Here is a 6,084-nt window from a genome sequence, read left to right as displayed (position 1 = left end):
TAGAAATACAATGAACTGATGTATATAAAAATACAATAATCTCTGTGTATGAAAATACCATAACTGCTGTGGGAGTTTCTCTAACCGACAACCATCACATAAGAGCTATAGTGATGATACAGCGATCGACCTCACGCTGCCAGAGCATCTTATACCCGGCCAAAGGTATAAGACCTGAACTGCCTAATGGATCCACTAGTCTAATCTGAAAAGGATTCATCAAAAAAACATGATCCTTTTCTACCCATGGTGGCTAACATGGTTCTATGGGGGTTGTGGGTTCTTTGAACGCTCCCCCAATTCGGTGCTCGATACTACTCCCAAAAACATACTGGCTCTTATGTTTTTAAAACATATTTATTCCTGCTGATATGAGATAAGTACTCAAAAACTAGCCCGAAGGCCCCTTTGGAAATCTCAGTTTCCAACCTTGTCTAAATGTAAAAACATTTATTTAAAACTTCTTTGGAAATACATAGTTCCCTAATAACTTTGAGAAAGAACTCAACTTTAAACTCATGACTTATCTTGAAACTGAGACTCTTACTCGACTTGAAACTCTATACTCTTTTACTTGACTTCTGACCATCTTTCCTTGAATCGAAATTATGAATTCAAGGTATTCGATCACATGCTGAGGAGGGATCCTTGAACGCTTAGACGTACTTAGGAGTGTCGGAAACAACTATAAAACATAGGTATAATACTTTGGAACTTGCATGAGAAAATGAGAAAAAGAAACGGGGAAACTTGGCTGAGACTTCAGGTTTCTGGTGACACAGGTGGAACCTACGGATGCCATCGACGGACCGTAGATGGACTTACGGTCCGTACTACAGGTCCGTGGATCGCGTCAGAGATTTTTCCCCAGAATTCATTTAAGAAAAATGACTAAGTGTTGACCTACGGTCCTGACTTACGATCCGTAGGTCAGGTCACGGACCGTAGGTCGCGACCGTAGATCGAAGTCCCAAAAACCCAACTCCTGATCCGATTGACGGTTGACCAGTACGGACCGTCAATCGATCTACGGTCCGTAGGTCAGGCCCGTAGATGGGTATCGACAGCCCAGAAATTTCTGCGAATTGATGATGGATCAACTTTAAAAGGGGCATACCTCTTAGAATAAAAAATTCCTCAACATACAATAGGTTTCAACTTAATTACACGACTCAATCATGTCTCACAACGAACAATAACTTCAACCACTCTAACAACAACATCAACAACAACTAACAACTTCAATAATTCAACAACAATTTCCAATCCTTTCTCAAACCATAGAATAAACTTGGTGTGTGTGAGGGAAAGGATAACCCACACGAAAATTCACATACCTACTAGGGATCACCCCTGACGATAATCCACGACGGAAACTTGTTGATCTCCTTTCTCCTCTTTCTTCTCTTCTTCTTCTTCTCCTTCTTCTCTTCTTCACTCTCAAGAACCCTAACTCTTTCTCTTCAAAATGGGACAAAAATGATCCAAAGATCATCCTAATACAACAATATGAGCTCAAAATAAATAATTTGTGAAAGGACCAAAATGCCCTTAAATTTCCGGACGGATTTCCCTTCCAACTGCCCAACTTCTAACGGGCATAACTCCCTCATACGAACTCGGAATCAAGCAAACTTGGTGGCGTTGGAAAGATCATTCCACGATCTTCGCAACCATAACTGGAACTACTCCTAACTCATCCTGATATAGGAGTTACGACTACTCAAAGTTGGCCAAAAACTCACTTCTTCCCATACTTAACCAAATTTCCAGATTCTAAATTTTTCCAAAAATGACTACTTTCCAATTTCAAGCTTCTTCAAAGCCACTTCAAATTGTCAGATGTTACAAGCTCATCCATTGAAATCTGAATGCCAGCACAAGCTAAAGTGCTGCAGATTTGTTTGTTTTTCTGCAGATATGAAGTAATAGAGAGATTACCCTTTTTCAAGTTGCTTAGAGACTCTCTAAGACTCATGATACGAGCACGTGATGGCTTCGAATAGGTTGCCGTCAGATTTTTCCAGAGAGCATAGGAAGATTTGGCATCAATGACAAATGGAACAATATCAGAAGATAAAGAGGCAACAATGGCACTCCGAATGAGATGGTCTTGTCGCTGATGAAAAGGAGTGGCTGTTGAACTTGGTGGTTGTTCAATAAAATGGATAAAATCATATGCAGTGAGGATGGTTTCCCACTGGTATCTCCAGGATTGGTAGTTTGTATTGTCGAGCTTTAGAGGTGCCTGAGCAACAACATTGATATTGATCAACTGCTCATTGCTATTCATGGTGAGAATTGTGGGAGAATTTGGTATAGATACAGGAGAAGATGTAGCTGGGGTGTTCTCAGTGGAGGCATTGGTTGAAACCATTGTTAGTGGCAGCGGAAAAGACACAAATTCTCAAGGAAAAAAAAAGAAAAAAAAAACGTTGTTAAGGTTTTAGGCTCTTGATACCATATAAACTTTACTGCTGGAGAGAAGAAGTATATTATTTTATTAATATGTATGTGTATTTATACAAGAGAGCAAACTACAAATAAGGAAAGAATCAACTACTAAAGGANCAAAAAAAATTAAGTTTTTATGTTCAAATTCACGATTTAGAAGTTTGAATCTCGAGAATCCAATCAAACCACATCGATTAAACAAAGGGAGTATTAACGTTTTTTTTTTGGTACTATGTTTCTGAAGTAAACTACTACATTTCCGAACTTTCTTAGAGCCTTTTACTTGTTCTACCCTTTCAATGATCTCCTTCTTTATATGTGCAACAATTATCTCCGTATTTACATTTAGCCCCTCCAGATGGAATAGATCCTTGCCCCCAAAATTGTTGTTGTCAGCTCCTTTCTAAATTGTCTCCAATGCCGCTCTTTTACCTGTTCCTTCTGCATTCTACATCTTGACCATCTTTCCAGCACTTCTTGCACTGTTGTTGTCCATCTACATTCAAAAATTAGATGCCGCTACGATTCCACTTTGTTATCATACCACATACACCATGTTGTATCGTCCACTGGAATATGTAGCTTGTTCATTCTCTCTTTTGTTAACCGTCTATCTTTTGTTACCAGCCATAGTATGAATCTGTGTCTAGCTAGTAGAATCAAGCTCCATACCAAATCAGATTGCTTAACTCTCTCCAAGGTCCCCACCAAGCTGTGATAACTTTCACTTACTGAATATTCGCCCCGAGTATTAATGTTGTTCACACTTGTATTTGAAATGACATATTTTATTTCCAATCACAAACCAAACAACCAAAGTGATATATTCTTATTAACCTGTGTATGAAACAGTAGCATTTAGCAATATGTGATCTGTTGATTCATAATGAATGTTTTTTCACATACTAATCACATATGTACAAAAAATATGTGTATTTGAATATTTATTCTTCTATAACTAATTACACCTTATATCCACTTGACTGTAGAAGACACTTTTAGCTTTCTAATTTGAGACTGCAGCTGATCTATTTGATGTTACGAGAATCAGCATGAGTCGATGTATACAATGCTCTTTTTGTCGCTTTTTTCCCCTTCTTTTTGGATTGTAAAAAATTTAAGCCTAAGATTATTCAATTTCTTCTAACAGAGAGTAAAAGAACTGTTTTTGAAGACGACAGAGGAGATAGAATCAGTAGTCTACCGAGTAATGTTATAGATTGTATTCTCGAGTTCCTGCCTGTTCAAGATGCAGCAAGAACTAATATTTTGTCAAAAAAGTGGAGATATATTTGGGCCATGCTTCCAAATCTGAAGTTGGATAATCTCTTCTGCAATAAATTAGCATCAACATCTCAATATGTATTCGAACAAACAATAGACAAGATTCTCTTACAGCATATCGGAGACATTGTGAAGTTTGATCTTGATCTATCAGGAGTAGAGTTGACTCCGTGTCCAGATATTGATAGATGGATACTTTATGCCACTAGAAATGGTGTCAAGAAGCTAAAGCTTAAAATGACGAAAGATGGTACTTACTGTCACGCCCCGAGCCTACACCCTGGGCGGGATCGGCACTCGAAGACCATTGCTGGCCCCCAAGCGAACCCTTGGCCTGGCTTCTTAACTCAGCGGAAACCTAACTCAACAGAAAACTCCATGCAACGAAAGGTCATAAAACAACCCAACTGATAAAATCTGGCCAAAAAGGCAACTCGAGTCTCAAAATAGAATATTTACATATACATAGATAAGAGACTCAACACTAACTGATTGAGTGTCTATGAAGCCTCTATAATACTGAGATGGATGTTAGGACAGACCCCGCAACATCCTAATAAAACAAAACTAGGAAAAACGAAATAACAGAGTCCTCCGGAATGCAAGGAAGCTCACCACTGACTCTGGAGTGCTTAATTGGATCAACGGCGTACTGGATGCTGATCCTGGGTACCTGCCTCTGCATCATAATAAGATGCAGGCCAACTGGCATCAATACATGGAATGTACGAGTATGCGAGTTGGACAGCTAAACAACAACTTAAGCTTGAAAGGGATACAAAAGAGAACTTACCTTGGCTCTGTTCAACTTATGAATAATTGAATTCAATATAAAGCAATAAGACACATGCAATATATATAAAGCTTGTAAAACTATTTAAAACATGACGTCAAAATCATATTTATAATATCATGAAAATACCATGCTTCCTCTCAAAGTCTACTTGTGTAATGCATGAATGAAGTCACATACCCCCATCCATACTAAGCAGAACCCCTCAAGGAACCATGCAATTTCTACTGTGGGAGTTTCTCTAACCGATAGCCACTACTACATGCCTATGTGGTGATACAGTGTCTTGCCCACGCTGCCAGAACTGTCCTAAACTTTGTCGTTATATAGAACGCTTTAACTTAGTGGATCCACTAGCTTAACTTTACGTGATCATCTAAAAAGTATGACCCGTCAAATCTCATGTTTGGCTACATGGTTCTTATGGAGAGTTGAGTTAATATGAATTCGTGTCCCCAATTCGGTGCTCAAGACTACTCCCAAAAATACTTTAGCTCATAAGTGTTTTAAACACATCTTTCTTTAGTTTGAAATAATTGCTCAAACTACCCTCTTAAAAGAGGTAATTGCTCTTGAAAACTCTTTCTAAAAAGAACAATTCAAAACCATATTTTAATATGATCATTGATGACTCGGGAAGTCATACTGCATAAACATTGATGGTATATCTAGAGACCATACTGTTTAAACATTTATGACATATTCGATTGTCATACTAATCATGTTTTAGAAACTCTTTCGCAAAACTCATCTTTTCTTAAAAGAGATAGTACTCAAACTGCTCAAAACTCTTTTGGAAATCTCAGTTTCCTCTCATCTTAAATGTGAAAACGTTTATAAACTTCTTTGGGAATACTTAATTCCCTAATAACTTTTGAGAAATGAACTTGACTCTATACTCTTGGCTTAACTTGAAACTCCATACTCTTTACTTAACTTGAAACTTGAGCCTTAAAATGAAGTTAAAACGTTCAATAAAGACTCTTGAAAAACTTTAAAGACTTGCTTTGACTTACTTCTTAACTTCTAAGCTTGACTCTAACTTCACTTGACTTGGATCCTATCTTCCCTCGAATTGGATTATGGATTCAAGGGTAATAATCTCATGTTTATGGATGAGTTCGGGATGTCTAGATGTACCTTAGAGTGTTGAAAACAATTATAAAACATAGGTACATTACCAAGGAACATGCATGAAAAAGTGGGGAATGAATGGGAAGGATTGGCGTCCTTGGCGCTCTAAGAGGTGCGGGGCGCCAGCCTTCAAAGCTCAGAAGGCCTGGTGGGGGGCTCTGCATGGCGGCCACCCCAAGGGTGGAAGCTCAGAATCCCTTTTGGGGAGTGCTGGTTGGCGTGACGCCCCAGCCTTTTTCCCCGAAAACTCGACTTTTCTCCTTCCTTTTTCCAACTCTAAACCTTCTTAACTTCAAAGTTTCCAGCCCCAAGCACTTAGAATCATAAAACCCCTTAATATACAATAGATTCAACTCGAAATCACAACCGGAAACATACACCAAACCGACAAGAAACTTCAACAACACAACCACAACTTC

The sequence above is a fragment of the Solanum stenotomum genome, chromosome 2 (assembly GCF_019186545.1).
Source record: "Solanum stenotomum isolate F172 chromosome 2, ASM1918654v1, whole genome shotgun sequence".
Lineage (NCBI taxonomy): Eukaryota > Viridiplantae > Streptophyta > Magnoliopsida > Solanales > Solanaceae > Solanum > Solanum stenotomum.
The sequence above is the reverse complement of the archived record's forward strand: the minus strand, read 5'-3'. Positions refer to the sequence as shown.